General features: G+C 44.9%; 1 protein-coding gene across 2 annotated transcripts in view; it reads left to right on the top strand.

Annotated features, from left to right (window-relative positions):
• Window positions 1–1,964: 1,964 nt before the first annotated feature.
• Window positions 1,965–21,793, top strand: part of LOC137843467 (actin-1-like) — a 53,996-nt gene continuing 34,167 nt past the window's right edge. For both annotated transcript variants that reach the window (XM_068658751.1, XM_068658749.1), the window contains exons 1-2: window positions 1,965–2,105; window positions 2,587–2,658. The gene's annotated coding sequence lies outside the window, so the exon portion shown is untranslated. The remainder of the gene's footprint in view (window positions 2,106–2,586; window positions 2,659–21,793) is intronic.

Here is a 21,793-nt window from a genome sequence, read left to right as displayed (position 1 = left end):
GCATCCCTGCAGCCAGCACCCCACACATCTGCTTCATGGCTGTGTGAGCCCACCCGTGTGCAGATGCCCCTGTGGGAGGCTGTTCTCTGGCTGTGTCCTCCTTAATGGGTTCCCTAGCTGCAATGGATGTATGACTATTTTTAGGAGTGGCCAGCAGCAGCCTGGCATTGGATCAATAGATGCATACCACGATGAACTCTTTGGGGTATTTTCAGTTCCCACTGCCCCATATTAGGAGACGTGGGACCAAAATAACTGGAAAAGCCTATAGCCATGCAAAGAACACAACATAAAATGCAGACCAGGAAACGGGCTGAGGTATGATCGTCAATAATGCTTAAAACTCATAGTCCACACAGTTTCTGGCAGGAATGAAAAAGAAAACCACACAAGATCCTGGAATATGTGTGCAGGTATGCACTGAGTTTATTCTGGCGCGAACTGAAGTATGGCCCTAATAAAAAAGTCCACATCTGACATTGTGTGCTGTTCTTTTGAACTGACACAGAGAAGGTTTATCGGGACGGTGACCAAGCTACATTAGGCCTTGGATTTGTAGATGACTAAGCCAGACGTTGGTCTGCACATGAATTTTGGAAGGCTGATGGCATCACATGCAGTCACAGCGCTGCAAGTATTCACGTGTACGTAACAAGACCAAGGTGAGGAATGTTGGGGAGACGACCTTGGGAGTCCGCTCATTTTTTGGCTTGTAGGCTCAGGTTTGCACCTCCCAGAAGGAAGGAAGACACATGCCCTGAAGCTGGGAGAGAACTCCTCCTTTCTGTAAACGTGGTGTTTGGAGTGAGTCACACAGCTCAGAAGGGCCAGGACCTGATCCAAAGCTGACTGAGCTCAACAGCAGTCTTTCCACTAAATTTAAGGAAAGCTGGAGCCCTTGGACGGATGCTGACCACTTGGGAAGAACTCAGTGCCCAGGCAGCAGTACTGTAGACACAGAAAACCAGCCCTAAGCTCCCTTGGAAATGCTACTGTTTGCTCTTTTTTTTTTTTTTTTTTTAATTAATTCATGCATAGGACCGAAAAATCTCATCACAAAAGGCTTCACGAGCAGATGGTTGTACTGTGACCCCCCACACACACCTCACTTGTTCTTGTTTGTAAAAACACATGTAAAACAAGAAGTCATATGTGAGTTAGGCACTCTGCCTCTTAGGTGAGATTCCTCCCGAGTCCAACAGGAGCACCAGGAGTGCTTCTTTCAACTTCAGATTATGTGATATATTGGTTTGGTCTCAGAAGACACAGTGCTTCCTTATTTATGTAGCTTTGATCTAAAAAGCTGTTTATTTATGTTTTATTGAACTATAAAACATCCAGTAAACATGCCTTATGTTTTTATTATGTTCTACATGGACTCTGTCATGAAACTGTCAGGGAAAAATAATGAAGATCTTTATTGTGTTGCTGCTGGTGTCTTCCTTTGGAAGTTCCTACGCTTTGTGTTTCTGTTCAGATGACTGTAAAATTCATAAGGCTTGCAGATGTCTTGCCTGCTGAGCATCTGGAGGGGAAGGAAGTTTTTCCTTATGGAGTCCCAATGGATGCACTACTGGGGGCATTATCAGAAAATAATCATTTGGCATTTCTCTTCGGATGCCACTTGATGGGAGCTCTGTCAAAGCTGTCTGGAGGTATGAATTGTGGTGGTGGGAGCTGCTTTCTGTGCTCAGCTGCTTGTGACAAGTTGAGGACCTGCTCTGTGCTTGCACCATCCCACAGCAGGCAGAAACTACCAGGAAAACCTGACCAAGGCCCGGGGCACGGGCTCTCAGCCTTAATGGCACAGAATTCCTGCAGTGTCCTTGGGTAAGGACTTCCAGTTTTTTAGAGAATCGGTAATATCCTCAATTATGTAACAGTGCTTCCTCCCGGCTTACGGCGTTCCCAACATTGTTTTAAAAGTGCCAAGGTAGAAATTTGTAGTCCAAGGGAGCAGAGAAGGAGCACGGCCCTTGCTGATCAGCCCGGGGCAGGCCCAGGTGAGCTGCAGGTGTGCGCTGATGGGGCCGCCCTGCAGCCGGCCCTGACTCCACCTTAAGCTCTTCATGCCACGTAGGCCCTGCACTCCTGGACACTCTCTGGTATGTTCAGGCCTTTCCAGAGGAACCTGGAGGGTTTTCTGGTCTCTCAGCTGCCTGGCCCTGCAGTGAGAGTGATTTTGGGTGGTGACTTGTGTGGGAAGCCTCCTGGTGCCTTTGCAGTGAAGGCTCCGGCCTTCGCGCTGGCGGCCATGGGCAGGTGGGAGCTGTGGTGGTGTGGGGGCTCTGAGGGGGCTGCAGGAAGGCAGCGAGCCCGTGGAGCCCTTCTAGGCTGTGAGTAAGAGTCCTGTGTGTTATAAATGGTGTGTCAGGAGTTAGTGTGCTTCTTAGCTTCACAAATCGATGTTAGTGTTGCTGTGCCCTTCAGCAGGGTAGTGGTGGTTGCTCCTCACCCCAGGCCCGACCCAGCTGCTCCACGAAGGGAGCTTGCAAACGAGCATAGTGGGAAACGAGTCCTTTTTCTGATGTTGCTTCTCACCAGCTCTTTTTATTATACTAATTTTTTCCTTTCTTTCTTTCTTAGTGGTCGAAGTCTTCTCTTCCTGCCTGACAGAAAACAGCAGTGAGGAGCCTCATAGCGCCGTTAGCTGAGCAGGTTGGTGCCCCGTGCGCGAGAGGAGGAGTGGGTTCTTCGAGGTGGGGGAGCCTGGAATGCTTCAGACTTATATGGGTATGGTTCAGCATTTCAGAAGTGTAATATCATGGCAGTCAGGATCTGGGCCTTGTGTTGATAGCTCTTTCTCTACAAAATGTGCTCTTCAAGCTGCTCTGAGACCCCTGCGCACGAGTCCCTTCTGGGGGTCTGCAGCGGGAGCGATTCAGACATGTGAAAGTTTGCTTCCTTTCCATTTGAACGGCGAGCGAAAGGCTAATTCCATTTTACAGTCATCTTTGTACCAATATAGTTTGTATGTTGCATTTGACCTCCTGTAACAAGGTTAAACCACAAGGATCCCCTTGAGAAGTTGCTATTCATCTTTTATATGTGAAGATTTTCAAGTATAGAAAGGGGATAAACCTAATATGGTGTTTAATGGAAAAAAATTATGACACCAATAACACATCTGTGTCTGTAATTTCACAGGTTTTCTTTCTGTATATTTATATATGTATATATGTATAATTTAATATCAGCCTCGGGGTTGTGGTCTCACATGTCATCAGCTTGCAGGAAACTGGATCCTTGGACTAAGTATCAGATGAGTTGCTAATGTTTGGAAAAAAAGCAAAAAACATGCTTTGGGTCTCTGTTTTATGGCCGTTATTGAAGTAAGAATTTGTGATTGTAACCTGATGCTTGCCTCACCAACATGTTTTCATTATTGTCTGGATAATTGAAAGTCCAGGCAAATTTGGATGTTAGGAGATATTATACATGAAGGTCTCAGTGCTCAGCACAGCTGAATGTAGAGGTGGTTCAGATTAAGGATGAATGTTTCACCATTTTATGTGGGTTAGAGATTGTTTTATTCCCCACCAGCAGCAGTCCAGACACAGGCTGATTAACATGTACTTAGTTTACTTCCAGGGCTGCTTCTCCAGCACACCCAGGCTGTCATGCACGAGCTCTTGCTCTGAGCAAAGTGTAACTTCTCAGGCTGACTTGGCAGCAATTCAGAGTAAACTACTCACAACAATACAACGATGTATTTTATCTTGCTCTGTGAGGAAATGCCTAAACAAAAATGGGAGTCGAGTCTGAGCTAGCCTGCTTGTGTCTAAGGAGTGGGGGGGGTTTAAGAGGTGGAACTGTGGGAAAACGGCTTGCAAAATTCCTTTTAAATGTGCAAATGACTATTGTTGCTGCTTGTTAGTGTGGAAATCCCTGAAATGTCTTATCTTTCCTGGTATGAGCAAGACATTTCTGTAGAAAGAAGCTACTAGATCTTTCCCAGCCTGCAAAAAGGAGTTTAAGCCTTTCTGTCTGTCTTGGGCCAGTCCTTGCAGAAGTTTGGCTTGTTTTTGTTTGTTTATGCGAAATGGGTGGTCCTGGTTCAGTTTGTGGGTTCCAGGGCTATAAAAAAGCCCAGAACCTTGGTTTGTTGGCAGGAGCTGACATTTGTTGAAAATCATCAGAGCCGAAAGGACAGATGATGGGGACCTAACCCAAAAGGTGGTCCTCTGTGTCAGAGAGACATGATGACAGGGGCACCTCTCTGCCATAGTCCAGGCCTATTCCTCTTCCGTGGGTAAACACATGATTTAAGTCCACAGGATTTATGGATCTAGCGGTTTCCCCACTACGTTAACGAAAAGTTGACATAGAAAAAGGTAAATGAGGTTTGTAAGCTAATCCCTATTAACTGGGCATAACTGGAAAATTAAACCAAACAAAAACTATGGGTGGCTTTGAAAAACACCATGAGACTTTTCTGCCAGATTTCTGAATCCTTTAATTAGATGCACGTGTCTCCACTGACTAAAAACCAGGGCTCGATCACTCATTAATCTTCACACACGAGGGGCAACCAGTTCAGCACAGCGTTCAGCCACGGCGCGAGCAGGCACTGGACAACGTGACAGCAGAGCGGCTTACTGCTGACCCGCCGCTTGGGTAAAAAGCCTTTGAACAATTGGAAAAACCTAACTCCATATTTGAGTTCTGCAAGGAACTAATTACTTGCCTGGACTCTGCCCACATACCAGCTTCTACCCCCATAAATCCACCGAACAGCAGGCATCCATGAAAGTCCTCCACACTTCTTTTCTGAATCAGGCTCTTTATGTGTATCTCAACTTGCTTGTGGAAGATTCATGGCCCAAGCTGCCTTAAGTATTTTTGTTATGAATAGGAACCCTTAAACATTTCCTTCTCATTTAATTTATCATTTTTTTTTAAGCTTTCAACACTGGGTGCAAGCTAGAAATAATGGGAGGCAAAGTTTGTCCCTGAGAAAAGGGCCTTAAAATAATAAAGCGTGCAGCGGGGAAGGAGAGAAACAAGGGAAATAAATTAGCCACTTGTGAGATGGGAAGTTTCTTGTGTCGTGTGGTTTCTGCATTTCATCCTGGTGTCTCTAAGTATTGACTTGATTCTGTGTTTGAGTGTGCTTTTAGGCACAAATGAGAAAACAGCAAAAAGAACAATGACAATTGGAGCTACTGTGTCCCATGGCTTTGGGACGTGGAGGTGTGCAGAGGTCATTCCTCGCTGCCGGGACTTCTCAGAAGGAAGGCTGGCCAGAGATAAATGCAGCTCAGTAGTTCCACTTCTGCAAGGTTCTTGTTAATAATTAATTATTAAGCACTGGTGATTTATTTCCACCCGCACCAGTGTTTTTTCTCTATGTGGGCTGGGAAAGTTAAGGCTGTGTTTTGAATTAGGGGTTCAAACAAATCTGCTCAGCTCAAAAGGAAACGGAGTTGAAAACACTGACTTCCTCCTGGTCAGGCATCACAACAATAAACCTGTTGAGATTTCACTTGGAAATGGGTTGTGGATTTGCTAATAAGTTTAGTAAATCATTTTACAGCTGGATTTGTCCTTTAAGTTCATAACAGAATACAATGCCTAATACTAGCAATATCTCTAGAATTTAAACTAGAGACACGTTTGGAGTAAATGCTTTGTTTACTGCATCTTTAACAGACTAAGGAAATTCAAATTAAATATAAAAAGGCTGTTCTGATCTATACAGAATCCCTAAGATTATACAGTGAGGAATACATGTATAGTCATCAGGCTTTCTATGAAAAAAAAATATGAAATGCAAGTCCTGAGCAATTGTTTCATGTGCAGCTTGGCCCTCAGACACAATAACAGGCTACTTTTCTCAGCTGCTGAAAGCCCTCTTTTGCGGGGGCAATTTGGTTAGATGCCTTTTCAAAGGGAAATCGTATCCACCTTGTTTTTGACTGCGTGCTGTGTACGTGTGGTGTACGGGCTTACAAATGTGCAAATCGCTACCAGAGTAAGAACGAACCTTACCACGGGCAAACGATATGGTGTGTGCGATGTAAATTTTCAGGAGTTTCATGTTTGGTCAAATCACACTTTATAAAAACTCAGTGACAAACCTCGAGTTGTCTTTAGGTGGAGCAGTTCTCTTCCTGTTGCTGAGCTCACCTTGGTGTTTGCGAGCCGGCTCTTCTGCTGCTGGGACACTCGAGCATCTCTGAGCTGAGTGCTGCAAATGAGGTGCCCGGATGAAATGCGGTTACCTTCCCAGAAGGCGAGGCTTATCACCTCCAGGGCTGCTCTGCTTTCCACTGACTCAGAAGGAGAACATTTTTCACTGCCTGTTCCAAACCAGCCAGGGAGGTGGAAGACAGCCTATATAGTTTCATCTAATCTGATGCTGGAACTCAGAGAGCATTGCATTGGTTAGCTGTGATTCAGAACGTTAACCACTAAATCAGTTAGAGGAATTTATAATTCATTTCAGCTATTGCAGGATTTAGTACAATAAGATCATTATTGCCTTGAGATATCCTTCAGGTCATTAATTTAAATTAGAAATGCCTTCAAACAGGATATCACGCACAGCTCCTTCCATGGATTCTGGAGTTTAAGCTCAAGAAATACTTCCTGCCAGATATATTGCTTTTGCAAATGTGAGTCGCTGCTTCCCAGTTGTGTAATACCTGACTGTTTACAGTTCTCAAAGGTGGCATTGCAGAAGTGGCACAAGTATTCTTAATTATGCTAATTACCATTGCTGCTTTGTAAAGGGCTGAATTCTTCTGTAATTGAATCGCTCTCCTACGTTCTGTGGTGATTTTGGTGTCACAGGGGTGGGGTTTATGTTGATTGCACAACTCGCTTCCAACTCACATGCTAGGGCTATAAAGCCAGCGCATCTCCGATAGCAGCAGCAGCTCACTGCAGCTAGTTCGTAAGAATTGGCTGTGGTGGGAGGTGTTAGAGGAAAAGTAACTGTGATTGTGTGGGTGAGGTGGGCATCTGCTGCGGAATGCAGCTCCTGGAATAGGGACAAGGCCTGGGCTAGGGGCAGGACTTGGTACAGGACGTGGTGGTGTGAGCTGGGGCTGAAGGAAGGGCTGGGGCCAAGCCAAATGTGACGGGATGAGCTGTGCGTGAAGGAGGCAGAATGCCCCGAATACCTGGGGCTGTGGGAAGCTTCTTGTGAAGGCAGCCCTCACAGCCAGGTGTTGGGCTGGCATATCAGCAGGAAGGCTGCGGGCAGAAATAATTTTCCAGAGTGGATCAATATGCCACCAGCCACCTTTAAAAGTAGCCTACAATCTGAGCAATTGTTCTTTGAACAGAGTGGTCTTAAAATGGAAAGAGAACATCAAGAGGTGGGTATTACTGAGTTAGTTTTCTTTATCACCTCTTTAAGGGATTTTTTCTTTTTTATGGTGCTGTCATCAGCAGTTGATAACATTGCTGCTTTTGAATACATGGAGATTCTTTTTACACACCTGAGAACAGGCCTTGTATAAAGCCAGGGAAAAAAAATTGTTAGTTTCTGCTCTGTGCATCTGATGATGGCTTCCTGAAAGGCACGAGGGATGTCTGCAGGAGTCCCTGTTGCTTTTAGAAGAGTATTGTAAGGACTTTATGGGGGGAAAATACTGCAAAAGCAAATACTGGGACTCTTCCATTCAAACCATGGTGATCTTCCCGTGTGGTGGGGACGCTTTCACTGCACGATGAGCCAAGGTCTAACACTTGTAGATCACTCTTCTGCGTTGTCTCCAACTTGCTCAATACCTGAGCAATCTATCTTGCAAAACTTGTCCTAAACTGTAGTATAAAATTTTGTTGCAACATTCAGCAGAAAAGACTCAGAAGCATTTAAGTGTCAATTTCCTTGGTGTTTTAGGCAGGCCCAGCCTTTGAGTATTTTTAGCCTGAATTCCCCTGTTCAGAATTAGAATTACCTCACACCCATGGTTTGTTTCACCTGGGTTTTGAGTAGAGGTCTTCACTGAGCCTGTCAGTGCAACAGGCAACTGGAGAAACCCAGTGTTTGGGTCTGAGCATCCGTGCTGGGGACTGAACTTCTCTGTGGAGGTGTTTCCGGCGAGCATGAGGTGGCCACAGAACCACACAGAGCTCGGGCAGCTCAGAAATCCTTTTAGGACCAGCCCGGGGGAAGCAGCCCAGCCCCTCCGCAGAAAGCTGGGCGTCGGAGGGGAGACCGATGGCTAGCTGGAGACGGGGCTGAGTGCTTCTCCTCCGCCCCAGTCCTCCCTGTTGTCTTCCCACTTCTTGGCTAAATGGGGAAAGGAAAGCTCCTTGGCTGCTTGCCACGCTGAAACCCCCCCAGCCCTGATTTATTATCACCGAAACCAGCTGCAGATGTTGGCTGGGCCAGGGCTCTGCTGCCAATTAGGGCGTCTCATGCAGAGATTACTGCTCTGCTCGCCGGGCACTCAGAGGAGAGCATGGCTGACGGGAGCGGGGCTGTGCAATAAAAACGGGCTTTAAAAAGATGAAAAATAGGTTTCACCTAGGCAGGTAAAAGACAAAGCTGAGCGGCTGGAGCAGCGCTCGGTGACGGGGGGAGGCTGGCCCAGATTTTTAAGACTTTGTATGGGTTCCCTCTTCTTAGGTGTTTCACTGGGGTAATGAACCCTAAAATTCCACCCAGAAACTTGCCCAGCCAATGTGGCCATGTCCATGTGTGGTTTGGGTCTTGTGATTTGTCTCAGGCTTACTGAACGTCTGGCTGGACCATTCCTGTACTTAATGTGAGACCTGCAGGAAAGCGGGCCTGGGCTTCCAGGAGCTCTGCCAGCTGTACGTGGCAGTAGGGAACACAGTTTTCAGGGAACTCATCTGTGAAAACAGCTTTACCCAAACCTATGAAAAAGGGCAGGAGGGGAAGAGACCACACTGAATGGCTGTGATGTACATACTGGGCTCAGGACAGGTATTTTCTTCTGCTAGCAACCCCTTGCTTAACTCCAGCTGGCCACAGTTCCAGATGATCCAATTCAAAATTAGTCTGATGCAGAACCTGATGCTTTTTAATCCCTTTATCCCACTTCTGTTATATTTTTGGTCTATCACCTTTTGCTGAAATTACAATAATTTTGTAATACGGTACTTCCAGTGCTATCCATATTGCTGTGTGACCCGTGCAATCCTGTGTATATGAATTTAAATATTGCCAAACGTAGGTTGCAATGGTGTGTGTAGCACTGCAACTGAAGTTTGACAAAGTTAAATATGACTGCGGACCAGGTGAATTAAATTTAGAAAAGGTTATTGGATTGAAATGAATATATGGGAAAACTGTAGAAGCATAAAATCTCAGACAGTCTTATTCACTGACACCATTATAGCCTGCAATGGTAGGATGCTCCCTTAGATAACAGTCGTGTTTCTTTTCACCCAAACAGGAAGACTAAATTTATTTTTCTTTAAAGCTGCATTTCTGTCTTGTTGCAGTTCAGCAAAACAAAATCTGAAAGGTATTCTGTTACCTTGTTCCTGTCACATACCTTTCTAATATAGGCTTCATACTTCTGCTGTGTTCTGATGCTTTCTGGGGAAAAAAAAAAAACTATTCTAGGAGGACTTAAACGTGCCTCTGTTTCTAAAGGTTTACTCTCTATATTGCATGGTCTTGTCCATCTTTTTATATGCTTGCTATCATTTTCAAAGCTAATAGGAAATGAATAGAACAAGTTATTAGAGTATTAGTTTGTAACTCCTTCAGATCTTGCTCTTTTCTTTTTAAAGCAGCTTGTATTGACCTACTCAGGTATCAAGTGCTGAGCGCTCCAAATGAAATGCAAAAGCTAATCTCAACACTTGACTGGTTGGAATGAATTCCTTACATATACAAGCAAGATCAGAGCCCATTAGCAACCAATATTAGATTAAATGAGACTAAACATTACATAGTGTGATTTTCCTTCTAGAAGTAGTTTATTATTGCTATAATGCAAAGCACTTCTTCACTGCAGTGTAGTTCAAGTGTTTAGTCTCTCCCGGAGAGCTCGTGCGGTGCTGAGCACAGGATGCATGAAGGAGATCCTGCAGCTTCGGTGGCTTATCGGGAGAGCAATCTGATGCAGTGGCCCCAGAAGAACAGAGGGATGAAATCTGATAACCAGGCTTTACCTAAACTTAATAGCAACATAAAAGACTTTATTTTCTCTTTTAAGGTTTGAAATGTATTTCGTTATGAAAATGCGGTGTTGCGTTACCGTAATGCACAAAAGGATTTTTGCGAGCAAAGCCTTCAGTAAAGTTTCACAGCTACTGTGTCCTGTGGACAGTGGGACACTTGAGGGGACACTTGAGAACAGCTGAAAACACACCTACGGCTAAGCCAGGAAAATAAGTGTGAAAAGGCTCAAGATGCCCTCCTAATGACAAGCCATGGGGCTAGGCAAAGCTCGGTGGGACGAGCAGGAGACGCGTCCTCACCGCTGGCACAAGTCTGGCTTTTTCACGTTGTGGGATGGGGCAATGGAAAAAATATTATTTCTTTTGTCTGTCCTTGTTTACTTGTGAAACTGAGAATTGATTCCTTGTAGTAGGAGCCGCTGCTTGCCCCCAGGAGAAATTTGTGTCTGAAATGCCATTGTTCTGCTGCGCTGGGGGCAGAATTGACAAAGCGACGGGTGGCGTTTCCATTTCTAGCTTCTCTAAAGATAACATAAAAATCATGATAGATCTCATGAGGGGACTATGTGGTGCTTGGCCCGGTGTTTTACCTCGCCTGCTGAAAGCCACGAGGACGCTTCACAAATAACACTGACACAGGTACTCTCCTGATCTTTCCTGTCCCAATTATTTTGAACTGCCTGCCCCCAAAACACCCCACAGCACCCCTTGAGGCTCTCCAGAAGCCTGTGATGTTGGGCTTTCAGGGAACCGGAGCTAACTTGCAATTGATGATGAAAACCAAGCAAGGCAAATCCCACGCTGCTCTGAGATGGGTAGCTCTGGTGCTAGGTGGAAATGGTGCCAGAACCAGGATACATCAAAACACTTTTTAGAAGAAAAAATGTAACCAAAAGCTGTAGCAGAATAAAGCAGTACATCTTCATGCTATGATCAAGTGTAACTATAGATTTTCAGTCATTTCTAATGTTTTTTTTCTAAATCTAGTATTTTCTATAGGATAGCATGGGCATACAATGCTAGAAATTTGAAGTAATGTCTTAATGTAATCAAATATTTCAGTCAATCCTGACTTTAGGTTAGTTAATGTATTTTGGAATTTGAGTTTCGCTCATCTTTTTTTAATTAGAATCCCAGAGTTGTTTATAATTGGAGCTGGTACAATATTGTGAGGTGGTACAATAGTTTGTCAGGAGGAACACGTGGTTCATACAGCGCTAACATAAACTCTTATTTCTAGGCTGTAGGAGACGGCAGCAGTATGGCACATATTGGGCACATATCGATCAACTCCAAACATTAAATATTATTTTTAAGGTGAAGTCAATCATCCCGTCTTGAAATAATGCCCCTACCTTCCCATAGGCTGGGGAGGAATTTAAGTGACCTTTTAAAGCCAGGCACCTATTCTTCTGGATGCTAACACGTGGTGGGGATACGTTCCCTGTAGGTGATTTGCACAGGGTCCAGAGGACATCATCTGCAGTGCAAGGAATGGTCTCGGATCTCCCCAGACCTAATAAAGCGCCTTAACCATAACATTATTCTTTCTCTTGGTAATTTAGCGGTGTATGGAAGCGTTTTATTAGTATGTGGTTTTGGACAAAACATGAAACATTTGAGCAGACCAACAGCACTTGTACAGTTTGGTAAAAACTGAGGACAGTGTTTTATTAGTAAGCCTTCACGGGTGATTTTAATCTCTCCAGCTTCTAATAGAAAGTAAACTGCAACTGGAGCAATGAATGGGAGCAGGTCGGCTCTTCCGTTGTGCACCAACAGTGAGGCAAGCAGCTCTCGTCTGCTGGGACCCGGCCCTTCAGGCACCGAAGGGCTCTGCTCCTGCTGAGCCCGGTGGGAGATGCTGCTTGGTCGTTTGCCAGCAGGAACACACGCTGCAGCATCTGCAGGTTGTGCGTTTTCCACATTCGATGTGAGCCAATAAAACCGAGCCTATAACACACAAAACCAGGGGCTGGGTAGTTAATGGTGAGCCTCTTGCCTGCTTTGTGCAGCAATATTTCATTTAATAGGGTGCTGCATAGTGCAAATTCACCATTTAATTATAGACTGTCAGAATTCATGTTCATATTTGCAAAGTTGGGTTAATTCTCTTTATGGTATTTGTGCTTCCCAGTCAAAACAGGAGTCACTTTCTTTCACAGCGTACAGGTTCGTAACAGGGTAAGATTGATGGGTAGAAAAGTGCACCTACTATAGGTTGATAACCTAGGCGTTATTTTGCTACTGGCAATTTATTTTGGGTAGATGTTGAGAGATCAAGTGAAAAAGCAGATTGCAAAGCAACATGGAGAAAAAATTCACCCTACTGAAGGGTAATACCTTCTAAAGGGACTTAGCAAAACTGTCCCCGACAAAAGAGAAGCCAGGAGAAACTGGTGGGCCAGGGGTGACTGGAACATCTCTTCGGTGTGCTGGGCTTAATTGGGCTCTTTTGGTGCTTGCACGGTTTTAATAATGTTTGGAGATGTAGAACTGAAGGCAGTGGCTTCTGTTTCTGATAGATTCCTTTGCACTGAGATTTAATGGATTAGCCAAAATGATGTGAAAAAATGGATCTCTGATTTATTACCTGCAATTTTTCGCTTACTGCAGCATTTTTTTTACTCAATCACAGTGTTTTCCACCCTGTTAAAGTCTTGTGTGAATAAGTGCTATGTTGTGTTTCTGGATTTGCCCGGAGGGCTCATCAGAGGACCCTTTGCCTACAGTCCCCACCAGGCCATTTAAACAGGAAGTTTAATTTTATAGTATTAAAAAAGAGAAAACGGTACTTAATTATCTGGCTGTGAAACAGCAGTACTCTTTCTTAATTTTAGTAGCTAATAAAATGCTGTTCCTGCAGTTAACTACTTCTGGTCCAAATGCACTACAATTTTGGCTATTTGAATAGAATATTTTATGAACTGTTATATATTGCACTACAGTTTTTAAACTCCACTATGACATATTTCTCTCAAGATTTATTAGCATTTTTTATTTAAAACAATATATTAAAGAGAGGAGAAAGAGTAATCTTAGCTAAAATTCAAATATTAGAAAAACATAACATAGACCAAATCTTTTCATTTAACTTCCCCCCCTCCCTTCTCCTCTCCCACTGTTGCTATAAAAAAGTTTTTTGGAACAACAACCCACACCTGCATCATTAATTCAATACGTCTTCCAACATGACTCAAGCCATAGTATCAGTTTCAGGGGCCATTTGCTACTTAAATGACTTTATGAAAACAGAACAATGAGCTGCCCCTATGCAGTCCTTGCATTAACTCCGGCTAAAATAAACCCCGGGACCGTTTATGTCCCAGTGTCTTTTATATCCCTGCTCCTTCCCTCGCAGTTGCCGTTGTGCCTCCTGCCCCCCGAGCGCACGGCCTCGTTAAGCGTGATGGCTGTTGTGCTGCCTCTGTCCTCAAACTCGTTAGTGCCTGAAGTGTGTCTGCACCGGGCCAGGAGCCTGGCTGGGGGCTTTCTGAAGTGGAAGTGTTTCGGGGAGCAGGCCTTTAGTCGCGCCTGGTGCTGCTGGGGTTCCAGGCTGGGGGCATGGGGCGGGCGGCGGGGCCGGATTTAGGTCTAGATTTGGCCCAAACGCTGCATTTGGGAACGAGCAGCGCCCTCAGCCTGGTGTCGCTCACAGCAATGGAAGCGATGACCTGCAGAGAATTCACTTCAGTTTTTGAGCAGAACGTGGGCGCTCCTCGTGTGGTGTAATGGGCGGGGGGCTGATCCAGGGGGCCCTCAGGGCTGAGCGGGGTTGGTCCGGCCCTCTGTGGGAAGGAGCCCCCAGGTCGCCCTGGCGAGGCTCTGCCTTTGTTCCCAGCCTGGGATGCTGACAGGGAGTTGGCTTAAGCATGGAGAAGCGAGATCAGCTTCTGCATCTCTGCTGTTTCTGCCTTTGGTTTTGTTCCAAGCAGCAAGAGGGAATTCCCTTCGGAGAGATGGGGATCCTGCAGCAGGCGCTTTGTGTTTGTTCATCACCCTTGGAGCTGAAGCGCTTTCTAAATAGGAAAACCACAAGGGGGGGGGGGGGGGAAGTCAAAACAAATGGAAGAAAGAAGAAAACCTCGTGCAATCCAGCACAGCTGTTCACATTTCCATGCCCTTGTGAGCAGGAGCACGTGGAAGATGTGCTCCTAAAGAGATGATGCCTAAAGGAACAGTGACGGGGCACACCTGGGCAGCTGATTTCAAGCCATTACAATGAAATGAACAGGAAACTCTAATCACAAAAAAGTACGTTCAGTGCCATGTTCCCAGCTTTCTTACCTTGGAGAGCCTGAGACATTTTGATTCGTGTTGTGCAGCGCTTTTTTCTTAAATGACTAAATCATCAGCAGGAGGTTTTTAATGAGAGGTCAATTTCTATGCTACCGGATCTTTTTTTTGGCTGTTTTAAAATAGGAGGACATGTGAAAGGCAGCGTTGGCTCCATCACCGTGATGGCCTGTGTCCTGTTGGCATGGCTGGGGATGGCCACCGGGAAGCAGTTTATTCCTTAGGCCTTGGGTGGGAGGAAAGGCACTTAGAAATTCAGTGCCACTCTCCAAAATTCACCTGCTCTTTCTCAGGTGCTTGACTTTGGAGTGAAGTCCAGCTGCAGAGACAGCTCTCATGGAAATAGCTGTCATTCCAAGGGTGTGTCTTTAGGCAGGATGGAGGTCAGGAGCCACCAGGCATCCCCTGGGCTGCCCCTCGGGAGCACCCTGACCTGGCTTCACCCAGGCTGGAGGGGAGGGTGGCTGCGGCAGGGTGCTTGGAGGTGGGACTTGGAACTGGAGAGCAGGAATCACCTCCTGATGTTCTGGAAATACGCAGCACACGAGGAATCTGCAACTTAAAATCACTTAACCAGATTTATCCTCAATTTAAGTTTATTCCTACCCATGTATTATACCTCAGAGATGAACTTGTCCACATATTGCTTAGCCTGTAACTGTTCTCTCTGATCTGGGTATTTTATGCAGCTGTAAATATTTGCTGTTCATGATGAAAATGCTGTGGTTGTGAGTGCCTCTTATAAACTCTGCCCAAACAGCAGCTTAATGTGCTGCTCTTTGTCTCCTCAGTGTTTCTAATATCAGTTTTTAATGAGACTAATTGTTCTGAGTGCTCCCACGTGGCCTGTGTTGGTCCAGCTCCTGAAAACTTTCCAAACTTATTTAGGAAGTTCCCTAAGGTGCCTTTGGAGACACTAACATGCCGAAGTTCTCCCAGGTCCCACTACCACGCTGGAACCTTTCGTCCTTCTGGCTGATGTTCACTGCAATCCAATTAATGGCACACCAGCACACCATGATGCTACCAGCACTGACACCTACTGCAGGCTGTTGGACAGGGCAGTGCTGTGAGCAGTGCTGTTAGCTCTGCTTTGCTGCCTAGAACCGGGGCCTGAATCCTCAGGTTATTTCAGTAGGGACTGTAGTGGTGAAAACAAACGGATGAGAAATCTGCTGCAAATTTCAGTGTGCAGCTGATGGGAAAGTGACACTTAAATGCATGCGATGAACCCAGTCTGAGGAATTTGCCCAGTGATGTCCAAGAAGGCTGTAGTGTGGGAAGGGTAGGACTGTGGTCTTCAGAGATGCAGGTTTAAGTCCTTTATGCCCTTATTCCAGGCCAGTTTGTCTCCTCTTAGCGGACAAAGAGTTGCATATTCAGCATGCAAAAGCCATGAGATCGCTGCCATCCTTTCCTGAGGCTTTGTGACTTTCCCCTACGATATTCTAGATGCAGATCCTCAGCTTCTCCCACGCCAGGACCGTACAATTTTCTTCCCTAATCCATGCACAATCTCCTTGACTCCAGCAAGGTCGTTCTTGAGTTGTACAGGCATAAGTGAGAGTCCCTGGGTGTCCTGTCTGCTGGGGAAGAAATTCAGAGTAAACGGCACAGCCCATAATTCCTCATGAGTCAGGTCGCTTATGATGGAAATTATCATTTGTTTGCATAAGGGATAATACCCTAGTGAGCATCTGCTTAATCTTAGCTGTCACTTAGCAATAGAGGATACGCAATTCATGCTGCCCCCCACTGTATCTAGCAGGAACCAGTTAAAAAGGAAACTATTGTCATCAATTACGTGAGTCAATGTTTTAGAGAAAGTATCCTCCACAGCGGTGTCTCTATAATTTAGATGAGTGCAGTTAGTTAATTTGCAGGCTTTAAGAGACTCAGGCAACTATCAATATTAGCCTTACAAGCATATTGTATACCAGCACAAACAAATGAGGTTATCATTAATATACAACAGTCTGCTAGAAAGCACGCTGCAGTGGTGTCCTGCCCTACACAGCTCTTTCACGTGTACATGTGGAGGAAATGCATCTAACAGTCTCCTGCTCTGCGTAAACCTTTTTTTTGTTAGTATTGCAACTTCCACACTGCTTATCACCTATCCCAGGCATGGCTATGAATTGTTTGGGGGGAAAAAAAGCTGCCTGTTCCCTTACAGAAAGCTGCTTATATCTATTTTGGTTTACTCACCCTTAATATAGAATTGAAAAATCTTCCCAGATCTATTTTGAGTGCTGCCTGAACACAAAAATATTTCTGCAACAGAAAGCATCTTCTTGGTGTATTTAAGAGTCTTCAAGGGCTAAATTGGGATTGGATGAGATCCAAGTTTCTGAAGAGCAAAGGTTTTGGGGCAAGGGTTTTATAAAATCTGTAGCAGGGAGGATGACAAGGAAGCTTCTCTGTTTTAAGAAACACCACCTTTCTGGTTCAGGTAGAAGTAAGAGGTAGAGAACCAAAGTGATTATTCTGATGGGAAAAAACCTCCACTGAAGCTGGTAAAGTAATTAAAAGCAGTGATGTTACTTAAAAACAGACTTGACATATCTGAATCACAAAGGCATCAACAATGGCTTACATTTAGCAGCAGAGTTTCTCGTTATCTGTTATAGTCACCTTGAATTCTGGGTCTGGAATTCAGAATTGAGAGGAAATGTGTTAATCAAGAAAGGCTCCGAAAGATGTTTCCATGGGACAAGGTAGCAGCAAGTAACTGCCTGCAGAAGATCATGTGCAGCCCTGCATTGGCAGCTCCTGATCACTGAATGAAACCCAAACCAGGGAGTCTAACAAAAATCCCTCCTGGAGTGCTCTCAGAGCCTGTTGGCCAAGGGCACTGAGAGGAGCTGATGGACGGAAAGGAGCTGAAGCAGAGATCGTGGCCTTGCTGTGTGGCACATGGGGATCATTACCAACCACCTACAAAGCCATCCTCTTGGCACACACACAGCAAGCCCAGAAAGAAGTCTGAAGTGCAGCAAGCATTACTCTGATCCAAACTGTAGGATGGCAAACTGACTTGTTCGCAGCGAGGGGAAGCCTTTCAGCGCTGGGGTAACACTAATCGATTTCAGAGGAGTGGAGGAAAGAGCACGATGCTAATTGGTAATGGCTGGACTTCATTAATTTTAGACAAAATGCCTGAGACGCCATGTAAATTGTTAGTATTAACCGTTGCAGTGGTGGTTGCTTAACTTAAGGGCATAGGATAAGGAAGTCTGGCTGAGGCGTAACCCGATATTAGATGTTAGACGATAAAAATCACGCACATCCTGCCTGGGGCAGCGGGTCTGTTCTTGGTTCTTCCAGCTGGGATGGGCTGCTCAGAGGCTGTAGATGCATCCTAGCACCTCTTTGGGGGAAAAAACAGCCTAGCTGCCATCTGAATAATGCTGGAAAGAAAGGTATTTAACAGGCATGCAGGCAGTATGGGACACACACCAAAATGGGCTGTAAATAAGTAGATGAAGAGACCCTTGTATGACTGTGGGAAAGAAAGCACAAAATCCCCAAGCTGGATAAGTATTCTTGAAAAAATTCACCTACGTTTCTGAAATCTGGCCGTGAGCTTCCACGCAAGTTCTAGGCAATCTCAGTACAGACGATTCTGCTCTTGAGAGATCAAAAACTTCCTGGTTACCAATAAATTTTTTTACTCCTAACTGCTTAAGACAAGCAGAGTGTCCATTTTGGAAAGCCTGGAGTGAGAGAAGTGAACTCAGCTCTGTGGCTCCAGCCCACGTCTCTTTGGCTCTCCCTACCTCATACATCTCATCCTCCTGCCTTCTTCCTTCCCAGCCCTACAGCTGTGCCGCTGGATAGGTGAAAGGCAGGAAAACCCCACTTCTCTGCCTTGTCCCTTCAATATTCACACATCCTCCAAACAGCTTTAGAGAGAAGTCTGTAAAATATTCAGCGAGACCGAGTTGTCCCGTTTTAGTCTGTGTAACAGCCGTGCTGCAATAACGTAAGGACTTTGCTGAGGCCTTGGGCTTTTCCATCAGTGAGAGTGCGTTGCTGAGACGTGCATTGATTCATCTGGAAGGACTGGCGTATGCAGCAAGCGCTGGGAGAGTTTAAGACGTATGTTGGGTAAAAATATTAAACTGTAGAATCCTGGTGTGCCCTTTCAGCGTTAATGTCTGTCTCTGAATGAGAAAGAGGTCTCAGAAGTCCTCCTAAATGTAGGACTTTGTCTCCATATCATAGAGAGCAGCACGCCCTGTAAGAGCAAGAGGAGAACTAAACTCCAGTCACTCCTTTGGTTTTTGACTCCTTGTAATTTTTTTATTAAGATAATGCACCATTAAGTAATGCCCCGGCCGATGTGCTGATTGCTTGCTGTTATTTCAGATGTCTATCAGTGCTAAGCAGCCATTAGTATTTACCCACCTGAACGTTATCACTGTGTGCACTTAGTAACCCGGATTCATTTGCCATTATGTAGATTTCTTTTCTTTTTGCGGTTGACACGCTCTTTCTTTAAAGACAACAACCCAAATAAGCCTATTAGGGCTGCGAGCTTGTCGGAGATCCCCGCTAAGCGGGCTGGAATCAGCATGTTTGCGCTTCGAATTTGCTCAATTGGTCCTTTTCCATTATTCGACCTGGATTGCTGCTGTTCGCCACCCTTGTCCACTGCATTAACTGTCTATTACCCTGTTTACCGTCGTCGTGTTAAATGCCAGCTTATGAATGTCAATTTGTTCTCCAATTAGCCATGCCTTATTGACTTGCCCTTAGACTTTCAAACATAAGCTTTCTGAAGTGCCTACCACTATAAAACTGATTTGTTTAATTTTTTAAAGGGATATGGCTTTACCGTGTCCTTTTAGTTTAGTTATCTCGGTTACCCGTGTTTAAGGTCTGTTGTTTTGGCAGTGAGGCTCATTCTAATAGCTTCATATCTGTGTTAATATTTTGTGACAGTTTATGGACTTACCTCGTTCAGGGGATGCATTAATTTCCTTCTCCTGGATGTGGCATGCTAGCAGGAACCTGTTACAGGTGCAAGCGTTTCCCAGAGGTCTGAAAGTTAAATACAGGCAGGTTTTGTGCAAGGAAAATTAAGAAATCCTTTTGCTTGGGCCTGCTGCAGCCTTACACGACCAGTGTCGGTGTGGGACCAACTCGTTACCCTGGGATGTTCGGAAATAAGAAATGAGGAATTGCATTGTGAAACATCGAGACTCCAAATGATGTCCTGGTGGGGCCACCAGCAAGCACTGAGCTGAGTGTGTTCATTATCACAGGGCTGCAGAGAGGCTTTTCCTCTAGGATCAGCCATAGACTGGTTTTTATGTTGATAGCTGCTGGGGTAGCTGCCACGTGTTGAAGCCTGACACGTGCATGTGCTGCTGTCACGTTCACAACACCTTAATGGAAAAGCAGAGCAAGCCCCGGGCGGGCTGAGCAAGGGGTTAAAAACCAGGCAACCTGGGTCCGACTTTTCTCAGGTTTCTCCAAACAGTCTGCTCGGGACACCTCTGGCAATTATCTCACTGCTGACTGTACCTAGAGGTAGTGCTTGGTTTGGGCTAGCTGTGTGAGTGTTTACTGGGAGTTATCTGTCAGGAGACAGAGACAATAACACACTGGCACAAATGGTTTATTTTTCTTTCCCCACTCCTAACTTCAAACATCCTTTTCTGCCCCAGCTCTCCTCCTTCCAGCTAGAAAAGGTCCCCTTTGATTTAGAAAAGAACTCCAGAAGAGATGACACCAGAAACTTTTTTTTTTTTTTTTTTCTTACTGAGCTCTCCTGGCTGTCCAAAGATTGTTTAATTATCCGTTTTAAAGGATGCAAAATCAGAACCTTGTTAAAAAAAGTTGTTAGGAGGGGGGGAAATCCAGCTTCTCCATCTTCCAGACTCAGTTCACGCCACCCTAAGGGATCCAGGCCCTGGTTATTAGATGCTCACCTCCCCGTGCTCAGCCTGATGTTGGGACCCCCGCGCTCCTGCACGCAGTGAGCTGGGTCCTGCCTTCAGCCCCCAGATTTTAATTGCCATCAACTGCTGAGTCACGCATGATGAAACACATGCGCTAAATTAGACTTTTAATATTTTAGCCTTTCATTTCCTCCTGTCCATGGCAGCTTGTCGTCGTGTTTTATCAGCTAGGTTTTCTGCTCTGTCTCTCCAAAAAGCCCTGTACGGTTTGGTTCGTTGGTTCCCCCAGCACCCCAGATATCGCTTTCTCCTGTTGCTGTGTTCATCCCAGGTCAGTTCTGACCGATTGTATCAGTGCTACCACTGAGAAAAGCACGAATCCTGCTTCAGCTCCAGTCAATTAGTCCAGGATTTCCCCTCTTATGGAAATTGAATCTGCCCTCTGAAAATAACAAATCTCTGTCATGCTTAGAGGCTTTTTTTGGTGTTTATTTTAAGCAAACTATCCAAAAAGCTACTTAGGCTTTCTGAAGAGATCTCTGGGACAAAAGTACAGAGATCTCTTAGGAAGGAGAAGAAGAAAACAATTTCTGTGAGTTTTCTTCTGCCTTTTTTTTGGTGTAGAACTGTATATGACAAGTGTTTTTTGGCATCAGAACAGTGTCAATAAATGGCTTTTGCAGTTATCTAAATGCTTTAGCTGTGCTCGGGCGTTTAATCTCTTGTAAAAGCTGTTTATTGCCTTCTGTATTGCTCTGCAAGGCACATTATCCCTTAAGTATATGAATGACACAATTAGTCCTCTTAGCGACTTACCAAAATACTGCTGATTAAAGGTCAAGCATAAAAATTCAGATGCCACTCTCCTTAATTAAGAAAACTGGCCCTACTGCATAAAGACCAGAGTCTGAAGGGAAATCTACGTGAGAGGGGGAGAATCAAATGGGTTCAGCTCTGTGCTGAGGATAAATGCTCCGTGGCCACGCTTGGTTTCTAGGTAGCAAATTGAAATCACAAAAGGTGTTCATAAAAGTCCATTTGACTATTAGTGATCTTCTCAAAACAGATTGTTAACTCCAATACGCTGTAAAGTGTAAGTGGCATTTATAGGTGGCATCACAAATAACAGGCAATCAAACCTCATTAACACTGTAGTTTATAATTGCAGATTACTGTAATTTGTGAGGTATTCAGGATTTTGCAAGGGTGTTATTTCTACCATTGGGAGCTAATGAACAGGGGTACAAATTTACTGTAAGTTTAGTGTTGTATTTTTCTGTAGGAAACAATTGACACTAAAGACTTCAATCATAAGGGTTTTTTTGTTGTTGTTTTATATAAAAAATAAAACTGTTGCACTGAATTTTGTTTGGGGTGGAGGGCTGAGAACCCAAACATTTCTGGTAAATGATGTTCACCTATAAAGGCTGCCTTTAATCCCTCCTCTTGCAAGGAAAGGGATGGCCAATAGATAA

Source organism: Anas acuta, chromosome 22, assembly GCF_963932015.1.
Source record: "Anas acuta chromosome 22, bAnaAcu1.1, whole genome shotgun sequence".
Lineage (NCBI taxonomy): Eukaryota > Metazoa > Chordata > Aves > Anseriformes > Anatidae > Anas > Anas acuta.
The sequence above is the reverse complement of the archived record's forward strand: the minus strand, read 5'-3'. Positions and strand labels throughout refer to the sequence as shown.